We start from the raw sequence: 13,187 nt of genomic DNA, 5'->3' as shown, positions 1-13,187 counted from the left end.
TGTTAATTTCATTGCTTTATCTCTGCTCGTGTCCTCTCGGCACCACACCAACTTATCTATCTGTTCATGCACTGCCATCTCTGTTTACTGCCACCAGATATATGCAGTTTAAAAGTTTTCAGTGAAAATAGCACCAAAAAGCCAACTAGGGTTATCTGGTCGCGCTGGACTGGAACGAAGTTACAAGTTCAAGCCGTCCATGACGGAGTGCGGGCAAGGTATAGGACTGAGTTTGGTCCACTGGACTAAAGGGTGAGGTCCCTGTGCCACGCTGCATCAGTTTATATGAGGAGCTGCGAAGGGAGGTTCTGCGTTGAGATCCGATGCTCCGTGTCAGTTCCGAACAAAACACTGATCAGGAGCGGTGAGGTGCTGTGATGCAAGGTCCTGTGTTGAGATGAGTCATGCTGCATTGGTTCCGATAAGACCACGGATCAGGAGCTGCAAGGTGCTGCCATGCGAGGTCCTGCGTTGCGCTGTTGGTTCTAAGGCAACCCATAGTTGGGCCAGGAGCACTACATTCTAATGCCAGCCAAGGGTCTTGGACCTGGGGGACACCTTTTGGGGATCAGGACTCACTCCAGCAGAGGCCAGCAGCAGTGCACAGGGAGGTTCAGTTGAGTCACTCTGTTGGTTCTGGGTTCAAGAAGCAGGTCCAGTCTTCCTTACTCAGATGGTTGCCAGTCCGAATGGCAGCAGGGCAGTCCTTTCAGCAGCAGGGCAATCCTTCTTCTAAATCTTCCACAGGTCCAGAAGTGATTTGAATTGGTAGAAACTTCTAGACTTCCCCCTACACACGGTTCTGGAATTTCCTGTTCTCCCTTGCCCTGACCCAGTATGTCTGGTGTCACAAAAGGATAGTGTGAAGTTCTTTGTGTGTGTGCAAAGGCACCTTCTTTGAAGTGCAAGTATGGTAGTTGACATTGCCGCCCCTTCCATTAGGTCAGCATGTCCTAACCTGCCAACATCTAGTCATGGGCTAGGCGGTAAACGCCACTCCTCCGGCATAGTTTATGGAGTTTTGCTCACTCAGCTTGGAGCCCAAAGTTCATCAAAAACTCTGCCAACCGCTGGGTAGCGGAGTTTTTATTGTGTGCAGTTTTCCAACGTTAAGTAGCTGAGCGAGAAAAAACAAGTGCTAGACAGCCTCCCTGCGAGATTTCTCAACACAAGTGGTCGTGGCAGGTCGGTACCGCTTGCACTGAGAAAGCTGCAGCTGGTGTTGCGAAAGTTGTCACTTGAGTAGAAAATCTACCCGAGAGGTAGAAAGAAGCAGCGTCCTCTGGCGCGCCCCATGGTGCTGTTCACACTGATGTTACAGTGGGGGACAAGCTCCCAGCGCTAAAAATAAGCGCAAGGAGCTCAATGGACCGGGATTTTTAGGCAACTCTGTGGAATTTCATGCAGTAAAATTCCACGAGATCCACCCACCCCTAACCTAGTCTCCCTTTTGTGATACTGTCTGGGAGAAATACACAAATGCCAACTACACCTAGTCATGTGATCCAGGATACAGGATGTAAGCACCAAATGGTTACAATAAGAAAATGCCAACTTTCTAATTTGTGATTTAACATTTTACTTTATCATTAAATAGGGTCTAGAATTACAACTTTGTAAAGACAAAACAGGACATTTCTGTCTTTTCCCAAGCAAATAATATCACTTATTAAACATAATAGGGTAACCTGAAATTATCCTATGGAATAGTTATGCTTGCAATAGTGAAACACAAGTAGGGTATGTAAAACTTAATAGTACATGTCCAACTTTTTAAATACAATGCATCCAGCACTAGAGGCTGTTTTGGGCCTACCCTAGGAGTGACATATGTATTAAAATAAAAGTTTAGGCCAGGCAAAAGGTTTATTTTGCCAGGTCAAAATGTCAGTTCAAAACTGAACACAGGCTACAATGGCAGCCCTGAGATACGTTTTAAAAGGTACTGTAGTGGGTGGTGCAATGAGTTCCACAAGTCCACTTGTAGTAATTAAATGTACAACTCTGTCTACATGCAGTACCAAGTACTAGGGATGTCTAAGTAAATTGCATGTACCAATCAGGTGTAATCCAATTGTACTATGTTTTAGTGGGAGCACAAGCACTTTAGCACTCGTTAGCAATGCTAAAGTGCACAGAGTCCTAAAGCCAACAAAGACAAATTCAGCAAAACATGAGGGGTGAAGGCAAACAGTTTGGGGGACCACCACCCAAGGGTGTCTGATCTGTTTGGTATGGGTTGAATGACCCAGAACGTTCCATGACCCTTCTTTCCTTAAAGCATTCCTTGGCAGAATCAGTTTTTTTGCCAAACAGACATGAGCATTTGAAAGGTATATTCATAAGGGAAGTCTGCAAATTTACAAAGAAACCTGTGGCGTGGATCCACACATGGCGACAGAGCACCACACTGGTGCCAACTGCTTGCCACTGACAATCAGCAGTAGCAAGGGCAGAATGAATCATGTATCTGGCTGCATCCTGACCATCTTGAATAGTCTAAGCCAAGAAGTCTTTAAGTTCTTCAGGGACTGCCAACGTGATCTCATTGGCCTTGTCCCAGAGAGCACGCCTATACTCACTCAATAAGCAAACAGCATTGACTGTCCTCAATTCTAAGCTAGCCGAAGAGAACATGTGTTTTTTGAATGCCTCAATCATTTCCCACTCCCTCTCCAGAAGTCTTTGGGAATGAATTGCAGATCACCTTGCTGGTGGAAGCCTAGATCACAAGATTCACTGCAGTAGGAGCTGGTCTATGGCGGTTCTCTACATGCCTACTAACCAACGGGCAATAATAGGGGTTGATTCAAGTGCCCATTAAGGTGTTACTAAGGGCTTCATTGAATGGGAGCGAGGGTTCAGATGAGGCTGGCCCAGGTCACCCAAGTTGCAAAACCTCTGTAAGGATATTTATCTTGACATTAAATGAAGACATCTTCAGGTCCAGAATCCCAGCCACTCATTGAATTACCACAGCAAAGGAAGAACTCTCTTCTGTTGGGGGTCCCACAGGCAAATTCAACTGTGTGGCTGACAGACCTTCTGTAAATACTGACATCAGCTTAATGGAGGGGTTAAATCATCCCCATCCCCATCACTGTCACCTCGGAGTGGTACAATAATCTGGGTGTCATCTGCGTATGATACCAATTCAAACCCATGGGATTTGATCATATGTGCCAGGGGAGCAACACATACATTGAAAAGGGTGGGGCTCAATGAAAAGCATCCCACAAGGAAGTCTGAAACATTTAGATTTGTAGCCTCCTATTTCGACAAATTGTTCTCGGTCAAGCAGAAAAGATCTGAGCAATGCTAGCGCTAAGTTTTCTACTCCAGCTTCCTGGAGCTGGTGTATTAGAATGCCGTGGTCCACCGTATCGAAGGTGGCTGATAAGTCCAATAGTATCAGGGCTGCCGATCCTCCTTTAGCAACCGCCCAATTGACTTCCTCCGTTGCAGTGATCAAGGCTTGTTCAGTGCTGTGTCGGGCTCTAAAGCCGTATTGAGTAGGATCCAAAATGTGCTTATTCTCAATGAAAACCGTCAGTTCCTGATTCATATGTTTCTCTAGTACTTTCGCCGGTAAGGGTAACCAGGAAATAGGGCAATAGCTTACTGCTTCTGTTTTATCCAGGTTTGATTTCTTTAACAAAGGTAAAATTGATGTTTTCTTCCACATTGTGGGAAAGGTCACTGTTTCAATGGCCAAATTGAGGGCCTCCGTAAGTGGCAAAGCAACTGACTCCACTAACAGGTGGGTCACTACCGGAGGACAGGGTTCGAGGGGGGAGCCGTATTTTGTTGCTAACAGAAGTTTTGATGTTAATTCTTGGGAGAGTGGTGTGAAATTAGAAAAGCTGAATTGGGTACATTTGATCACCGAAATAGGCTGGGCTGAGGTCGAACATGTGGTAACACATTGGACACCTTGGGGATTTACTGGTCTTAAGACAAAGGTGTCATAGATAGTGGACACTTTACTGTGGAACGAGGAGGCCAGTGTGTCACAGAACGCTTGGTCTACTGTGCTGTTATTGGTCTCTTGTACTTGACTGAGTTTCAGTACAGTTGCAAAAAGCTCCAAGTTATTTTTTGCTCCTTCAATTTTTAGGGAAAAATAGCTGATTTTAGTTTTTTTATCAGCTCTTTGTGCTGTGCCAGTCTTGACTTGTATAATTCTTTTTCTTTGGGATCATAGTGTTTGTGCCAATGTCTTTTTTGACTGCGACACAGTCTTCTTGGGATCTTTAGTTCTACAGAGAATCAAAGTTCAGTTGGTGCTGTCCTGCTGGTTTTCCCTGTTCTTTGAGGGACAGTAGTGCTAGCTGCTTCTGATATCCAGTGATGGTATTGTAATGAGGCCACCTCTGGGTCTTTTGTAACACTCGGCTTGTTCTCATTCAGCTGGGTGGAAAAATAGTTACTATCTAGCCAATGCCACTGATAGCTTGCTTTGCTGCTTACTGGGATATGCTTGGAAACCGTAGGGGATGGAGGAGTAAGATTAAACATCACAGTATGATGATCAGTCCAGTGAAGTTGTAAGGTATTATTACTTTTCAGCAATGGGCAGTCTGTGAATATGGCATCTAAAAGGTGACCCGCTGTGTGGGTTCGGACCGGTCACAATTTGCTTGAGTCCTGTTCTTGTCATAAAGTCAAAGAGGACCTTATCTAGGGAGTTGTCTACATGAAAATTAAAATCGCCCAAAATGGTAAAATTCTGAGATGTTACTTTATGTTCCAGAGTTGGCCTATAGTGTGTAAAAAGTTTGTTCTGGAACCTGGCGGCCGGTAAGGAGTAGCTTCTGTCCTGTAACTCCCGTTCTGTAGTAGGGGTATCTCTGTTATAGTCATAATCTAGTGAATAGACCCGCCCATGTGCGTGGACCCCGGAGCAATCAAAAATAATCTCTTAAATTGTCAAAAAATGCAGAACTGCAAAGACACTTAAGAGAGAATTTAAAGACAGATAATGCAGCCCATATCCACAGGCTACACTGTCCAGTACTTCAACTAGAAATTCCACCAAAACAACCACACAAACAGCACAGCTTGCCCAGTTTCCTCACAGAGAAAACTTGCCTCTACCAGCAAAAGCCTCTGGAATGATAGAGAGGAAGGTATGGACAGGCAAGCCCCATAGGCTGCCATTATGTGGCTCAAATAGGATACTGTGCCTTTAAGAAAACTTTCCAGAACTCTCTCAGTATCCCAGAATGCACAGCAGGTCCCTTGTACTTTCAGTTCTTTTTGAAGGCGTAACACGCCAGACCTGTAGCATTCCTTACATGAATATCTTACTCCACGGGGAGGAGGGCGGGCGCTTATGACTATAACAGAGATACCCCTACTACAGAACTAGAGTTACAGGACAGAAACTACTCCTTCTGTATTAGGGGATCTCTGTGTATAGTCATAATCTAGTGAATGGAATGAAAGCCCATCCCTACACCAAAGCGGCGGTGGAGAAAAAAACATAACACCCTTACTGTGCGATCAGATTTCGCAGCGAAGCCTGCCCAACCTGAGCGTCTGTCCTGGCATCAGTGTCCAGACAGTAATGCTTAGCAAAGGTATGGACCGACTTCCAAGTGGCCGCCTTGCAGATTTCTGCAATTGGAACATTACGTAGCAAAGCAGTCGTGGCAGCTTTGCCCCTGGTGGAATGAGCCTTAGGTTTACCCCCTAAGGTCTTATTAGCCTTTTGGTAACACAATTGTATACAGGACACAATCCACCTAGAGATGGACTGTTTGGCGGTAGCAAGACCGGTCCTGACTGATCCATAATTGATAAACAATTGTTCTGACCTACGAATATCTTTGGTTTTATCCAGATAACATTTCAACACCCTCCTAACATCCAGGGAATGTAAAGACCTTTCCGCTGGAGATGAAGGATTCTGAAAAAACGTAGGCAAAGTTATAGTCTGGTTGACATGAAATTCAGAAATAACCTTGGGAAGAAATTTAGGGTGAGTACGCATAACAACCTTAGCAGCATGAAATACAGTATAAGGTTCTTGGCAACACAATGCCTGAATTTCACTCACCCTGCGGGCCGATGTAATGACCACGAGGAACGCCGCCTTCCAGGACAGGTGCTGCAACGAAGCCTTATGAATAGGTTCAAAAGGCTCCTTCATCAATCTGGACAGCACCACATTCAATTCCCATGAAGGCGAAGGAAGCCGGACAGGAGGGAATACTTAATTCAAGCCTTCCAAAAAATCTTTGATCACAGGGATCTGGAAGAAGGAAGTCTGTGAAGGGCATTTCCTGTAGGCAGTCAAAGCAGCGAGATGAACCTTAATGGAATGAAAATTAAGGCCAGACTGCGCCAAATGTAGAAGATAAGGAAGGATGACATCCTCCTTACACGTCGTAGGGTCATAGTTCTTGGACTTGACCCAGATGCAGAATCTCTTCCACTTGTAAGCATAAGAAGTCCTAGTGGAAGGTCGCTTAGCCTCCTTCAGTATGTCCATACAATCTTCGGGTAGATTCAAATTGCCATATTGCACTATCTCAGGAGCCATGCTGCCAAACTCAAAGACGAGAGGTTCGGGTGCACCATCTGCCCCCGAACTTCGTGAGAAGGTCCGGTCTGCACAGCAACCGTATGTGAGGAAGGAGAGACCGGTGAAGCAGGTCCGTGAACCACCACTGTCTGGGCCATTCCGGGGCGATCAATATCATCCGCGCCCTGGACAGGGACAGCTTGATGAGCACCGCCGGAATCAGGGGAATGGGTGGAAAAGCGTACAGAAAGCTGTTCGACCAGTCGATCCATAGGGCATTCCCCAACGTCCCCTGTTGGTAATACCTGGAGGAAAAGTCTCGGCATTTGATGTTTTCGGCAGTGGATAACAGATCTACGTCTGGAGTCTCCCACCTTGCGAAGACTTCTCCTAGCACTTCGTCGTTTATGACCCATTCGTGGTTTTCCTAAATCAGTCTGCTCAGTGCGTCCGCCTGAACATTCTGCACACCTGGCAGATGGGTAGCCGTTATCGTCAGTCCTCTGGCCAGAAGCCAGTGCCAGATCGCCTGTGCCTCCTGCGACAGAGTGCGTGATCTCGAGCCCCCCTGCTTGTTGAGGTAATACATCGTGGTCGTATTGTCCGTCTGTACAAGCAGAGAGGTGGTCTGAAAAGACGGATGAAAGGCCTTCAGTGCCAAGTGAACAGCTCTGAGTTCCAGGAAATTGATGTGGTACGTGGACTCCGACAGAGACCACGTCTCTTGAATCTGTAAGTCTCCGGAGTGCGCTCCCCATCCGTGAAGAGACGCATCCGTCACGATTGTCTGTGTGGGAATGTCCTGGTGGAAAGGAATCCCTCTGAGGAGATTCTCCGCTGAACACCACCACTTCAGAGACTGAAGAGCATGCAGAGACAGTCGTATCGTGTCGTCCCAAGAACCAGTCCTCTGATCCCACTGATCCCCCAAGCACTCCTGCAGTGGTCTCATGTGCAACCGTGCGTGAGGAAGATACAAGAGGCCATCAACCCCAGTAGAGAAGACACCGTCCTCACTGTTGTAGATGGAGCGGTCATAAGAGCCTGAGCCTGAGCCTTCCGAAGGAGTGATAACCGTCGCTCCTCCGAAGGAGACACGCTTGCTGACAGTGTATTGATGGAGGCTCCCAAGTACTGTATGCATTGGACCAGTCGGGACCGACTTAGACATGTTGATGTGCAACCCCAGCTTGTTCAATAGAACGCACGTCTTCTGGAAGTGTGCTTGAGCTTCCGAGAAGGAGGAGGCCTTGATCAACCAGTCGTCCAGGTACGGATAGACAAACACCTTGTTCTTCCGCAGGTGTGCAGCTACCACTGCCATGCACTTCGAGAATGTCCTGGGCGCAGACTTCAGCCCGAATGGCAGTACTGTGTATTGATAATGATTGGCTCCAACTTGGAATCGCAGGAACTTCCTGTGTTTCTGTGCAATGGGCACATGGAAGTACGCATCCTGTAGGTCTATAGCACAAAGCCAGTCTCCCTGCTGCAGCTGAGGGTAAATCTGCTGCAACGACAGCATTCAAAATCTCTCTCTGCGAATCCACTTGTTTGCTTGCCGCAAGTCCAGAATGGGCCTGAACTCGCTCTTGTCCTTCTTGCGGACCAGAAAGCATCGTGAGTACAGACCTCTTCTCCTTTGAGGCAGAGGTACGTCTTCTATCGCCCTTTTCCTTAATAGGACGTCAGCCTCTGCTTGGAGCCCGCGCAGCTGAAACTGCGAGCTCACCGGCGGAATAGCTGGAGGTGGGTTGGTGAACCGAAGACTGTATCCATTGCAAACAATATTCAGCACCCACTTGTCCTGAGTAATTTTTCTCCACTCTGCCAGAAAAAATTGAACGCTTCCCCCCACCAGAGTGGGTAACGGATGTAGGGGAAGTAAACGCTCAGGGCCTAGACCCGGCCGGGCCTTTGGTCGCTGTTGCAGACTGTTGGCCTCCTCTACCCCTCTGGCGTTTCTGGAAGGGCTTCCGGAACTGCTGCTGTTGTTGTTGCTGCTGTCCGGAAGTCTGCCCTCGCCCTCTGTCTGAAGTTCCGAACCGTCTCTGGAACGGGCGGTAGTTGTTCTTCTTCTCAGGCTTCTCTAACCCGACAGCCGTCAGGGTTTCGGCTTCTGCTTTCATACGGGCCATTTCATCGTCCGCATGCTTGCAGAATAGGGTTTCCCCCGAGAAAGGCAGGCTGGCCACCCGCTGTTGCGCCTCCGGTTTGAGTGAGGTGAGTCGAAGCCAAGCGTGACGCCGCTGATTGATGCCGTGGTAGTGTCTGTGCGCCGCCAGAAGAGATACATCAGCAGCCGCGCTGATGATCTGGTTAGACACCATCATCCCCTCATTTAATATTTCCAGAAAATCCTCTTTCTTGTCACGAGGGAGGAGCTCAGCGTACTGCTGGAGGGACTCCCATAGGGCACGATCATATCGCCCCAGCAGAGCCCCGGCACTGGCAGCCTTCATGGTGGTAGATGCCGTCCCACAGACCTTTCTGCCCGCCGAATCCAGCCAACGGCTGTCCTTATCAGGCGGCACTGTCGAAGAAGGAGTGGTGGCATGCTGCTTCTTAGCCGCTGTCACAATAACGGAGTCTGGTGTTGGGTCCATTCGAAGGAAAGCCGGGTCAGATTCCGGAGCCCGGTATTTCTTGAGGAGCCTGGAGGGAGCTGCCTTTGTCACCGCCGGAGTGAGAAACAACTCCTTGGCGGGCTCCTCCAATCCGGGTACCAACGGCAGCAGCAGTCGAGACAAATGCTTCTTGTGAAGCGTCTCGAAGATCACGGACGTCGTAGGTGTTGGCACCGTCACCGTGATCCCTAGCTTAGCCACACCCCTCAACAGCACTTCCTGAAAGGAGACGACATCGTCAACGGGCGACACCCTCATCCCTGGAGACTCCGACAGCGTCAGTGAATAATCCCTGGTGGAAGAGCCTGTGCGGGATCTGGATCTGCGCCTCCTGTGGCGTCCTCTAGATCGAGATGACGACCGGCCACGGCTCCGCGATCTCCCTCTCCGGCCGGAGCGGGAGCGCAATCTTCTCGGCCGATCCGCAGGCCTCACAGGAGCAGGCGATGTCGGCCTGGCTGGGACCCTCGGCTGAGGGGTCCCCTTAGGAGGTGTTGGATAACGTGGCAACGAGGCCGTCCTGGGTGGAGGCACAGGTGGAGGAACGGAGGGAAGAGGCGGTGGTGGGAGCTGAGGCGGCGGTGACTGACAAGGAGCTGGCCCACAAGGCGGTGGTGGAGGTGGAGGCGGGGTGGGGTTCCGCGGAGGCGGACCCTTCGGCAGAGGAGGAGGGGTAAGCGTCCTAGGTTTAGTAGGCGTATACACCACTGAGTACACCGAGCCCTTGGCGACAATGGCAAACCAATCGGCGACCTCCTAGCGTCAGGACTCCTCCTGCACTTCCTTGGCGTCAAAGAACGCCTCCTCGGCGTCGAGGAACGTCTTCTCGACCGGTAGCGCCTCCTCGACGTCGACCGGTGGCGCCTCCTCGACGGCGAACACCTCCTCGGCGGCGAACGCCTCCTCGACGGCGAACACCTCCTCGACGGCGAGGATCCCCTCGACGCCGATCTTCTCCTCTTCGCCGACGGCAAACGAGCGCGACGCCGGGCCTTTTCTTGACGTCGATGACTCGACGATGACGTCGACGACGATGCGGTCGACGGTGGTCTGTTCAACTCCCTCGACGCCGAACGTCGACGCCGCTTCTCTCCAGAGCCCCGAGGAGACGGGGAACAGACCGTTGTCACCCCCCTCGACGCCGCAGTCGACGCAATCGACGCTGGCGGAGTATGGGGACGCTTGCTGGACTTCCTGCCCCTGGGGAGCCCCCCAGAGGCCTCAGCATGGGCAGATGAAGCATGCCCTGACCCACCTTGTGCCTTCTGACGTCTGTCCTCGAGGCCTTGGAGCCTGATCTTCATCCTCTCTCTCAGGGTCCTGGCAGAGAAGGTTTTGCAGATTTCACATTCCTCTGGGGCATGAGAAGAGGGGAGGCAGACGATGCACACTCCATGTGGGTCGGATTTGGCATTTTTTCTATCACACTCTGGGCAATTGTCAAATAAGCCAGGCATTTTGACAATACAGTGAAGAAAAAGGGCTTAGTACTTAACAACAAGCACAACACACAAGAAAAAGTAAAAAATCACCAAATAAACCCTTGAAAGGGAGAGCTCAATGCTCCAGGGTCCTGCTTGCAGGAGCCGGAAAAAAGAACTGAAAGTAAAAGGGACCTGCTGTGCATTCTGGGATACTGAGAGAGTTCTGGAAAGTTTTCTTAAAGGCACAGTATCCTATTTGAGCCACATAATGGCAGCCTATGGGGCTTGTCTGTCCATACCTTCCTCTCTATCATTTCAGAGGCTTTTGCTGGGAGAGGCAAGTTTTCTCTGTGAGGAAACTGGGCAAGCTGTGCTGTTTGTGTGGTTGTTTTGGTGGAATTTCTAGTTGAAGTACTGGACAGTGCAGCCTGTGGATATAGGCTGCATTATCTGTCTTTAAATTCTCTCTTAAGTGTCTTTGCAGTTCTGCATTTTTTGACAACTTTAGAGATTATTTTTGATTGCTCCGGGGTCCACGCACATGGGCGGGACTATTCACTAGATTAGGACTATACACAGAGGTCCCCTACTACAGAAACTAGCATCCCATTGAATGAGTATCCATGATTAGCCGATACCTTAAACAAAAGCACCTCAGCTTCCTTGTCTATTGTCATTTCTTTATGGATGAATTGTCTGATGGCATCATCTCCAAAACATATTCCACGCTCCTATGTACCATGCTGAAACACCTTGAATGTTTTAGAGAAAGCTGGTGGAGAAATCCAAGTTAGCAATAGGATGGGAACTCTCCCACAGCAGGGAGAGAGCCATTGATTCTAGTTTGAGGGTGATTCACCATATACATATAACAGAAGATGCGCTGTCACATTTTAAGCAACAGAGAGAAAGAGAGAAGATAATTTTCTTTGTCCAATACCAGCTGTGATGCAACCTGAACATTTTGAGGCAAAGCAAATTGATAGATGCTGTGGGAAATCCAGCTTTTATGCGTGGTGACCCTTGATTTTTTGATTTTGTGGAACCCTATATTTTTTATGGCTTTACAGATCTGTGTACTTTACCACTGCTAAGCAATAGGAAAGTGCCTGCGCTCCACCTTTAAACATTGTCGACTTGGCATATTTAACTTACCTATAAGTCCCTAGTACATGGTACAAAAAGTACCCATAGCCTGTAAGTTAAATGTCACTGCAGTAGGCTGCAGCATCTATTGTGCGATCCACGACAGTGACCGTGTAAAACATGGCTTTAGGCCTACATTTGAAGCATGACTAATAAGAGTAAAAACTGCAATTTAAAAAGGCAAAAAAAAACAATTTAACAGGCCAAAACCTGCCTTTTAAATATTAATAAGTCACTCCTGTAGGTCTTGTAGTCCACAATGCAGGGTGCAAAATATTTAAAAGTAAGACACGCAGAAATGTAATGTTAGCATCTCCTTATAGTGATGAGCACCCATCACTTTTTTTTTTACTGTGACAGGTACAGCTGTCCTATGTAGAAAGCCAGAGTATAAATTATAATTCAAACACCGTTTTGGGGAATGGAACTAGCTAGAAAAATAATTAAACAATTATTTTTGATAGTTAATAAAAATCGACTTCAATGGTGAAGTTAAATTGTTAATACATATTAAAGAAAAGCAACTTCAAGAAAGTTACCTTTTCCCTGCCTGAGGTTCCTGGAGGCTAAATTTGCATTTGTTCTCCCACTTATGCAAGCCAATAATTAGCATTTGAATAGATGTAAACAAGTTGGGAAGTGCTTCCTAGGAGTAAGCAATAGGCTGTTCCAATGAGCAGAGAGTACTCCACTGACCCTGAGCGTATATACAGGGTGGGGCTGTGAGCAAACCTTTTGGCATTAGTCAAATCCTGCTTGAATTTCACACCCTAGTGACATGCCTACTGGATTTTGTGTATATCACTTCGGGGAACACTTAAAATGAAGGGAAACAGGATGACAAAACAATTCTTGTGAATCCACTGTCTGCTGGCTGAAAATCCTACTTTTGTTCTACCAGCCATCTGTTTCTGGGCTTTACATACAACACTGGGGGTGCACTTGAAAGTAAGGGAAACAGTATGCCATAACAATTCTGGTGTAGCCACTGTCTGGTTGCTGGAAACCACTGCTTTTGTTCTACCAGACTTCTGTCTTTGGGTTTATTGTGGGCACAGTGACTGCCCCAAATGAGATTTTAGTGTTAGATATGGGAGGACGCTGGGATTACCAAAGTACACTTCCCATATTCACTCCCATTCCCCAGAGTCCAGGTTTAGTGTGACTGTAGTCTTTAGTCATCTTGAAAATGCCCAAAATGGGTAGGTTTGTCCTAAGGAACATTTACTGCATTGGTGCTCTCTTTTGTGCCAGGACAAAGAAGTTGAATCCAAGAGTCATAAGGCTGACCTCCTGTTAAAGCTACAGGGAGCTACTAGAGGCCTTTCCCTGAAACTGGACATGGACTGGACCCTGCTCCTGTACTCCACCTGAAACCCTAAGAGTCTCCAAGTGCCTTCCCCGGGACACTTTAGGAATGTCCTCTTGTGGATTGTGGCTTAAGGGACTAAAGTCAGAATG

General features: G+C 48.1%; 2 protein-coding genes across 2 annotated transcripts in view; one reads left to right on the top strand and one right to left on the bottom strand.

Annotated features, from left to right (window-relative positions):
- The window catches only part of IFT74 (intraflagellar transport 74), a 496,520-nt gene that overhangs the window by 289,949 nt on the left and 193,384 nt on the right, over positions 1 to 13,187 (bottom strand). The gene's annotated exons all lie outside the window — the stretch shown is intronic.
- Positions 1 to 13,187, top strand: part of LRRC19 (leucine rich repeat containing 19) — a 55,025-nt gene that overhangs the window by 925 nt on the left and 40,913 nt on the right. The gene's annotated exons all lie outside the window — the stretch shown is intronic.

The sequence above is a fragment of the Lissotriton vulgaris genome, chromosome 3_1 (assembly GCF_964263255.1).
Source record: "Lissotriton vulgaris chromosome 3_1, aLisVul1.2, whole genome shotgun sequence".
NCBI classification, from domain to species: domain Eukaryota; kingdom Metazoa; phylum Chordata; class Amphibia; order Caudata; family Salamandridae; genus Lissotriton; species Lissotriton vulgaris.
This window is presented reverse-complemented; position numbering and strand designations above follow the sequence as displayed.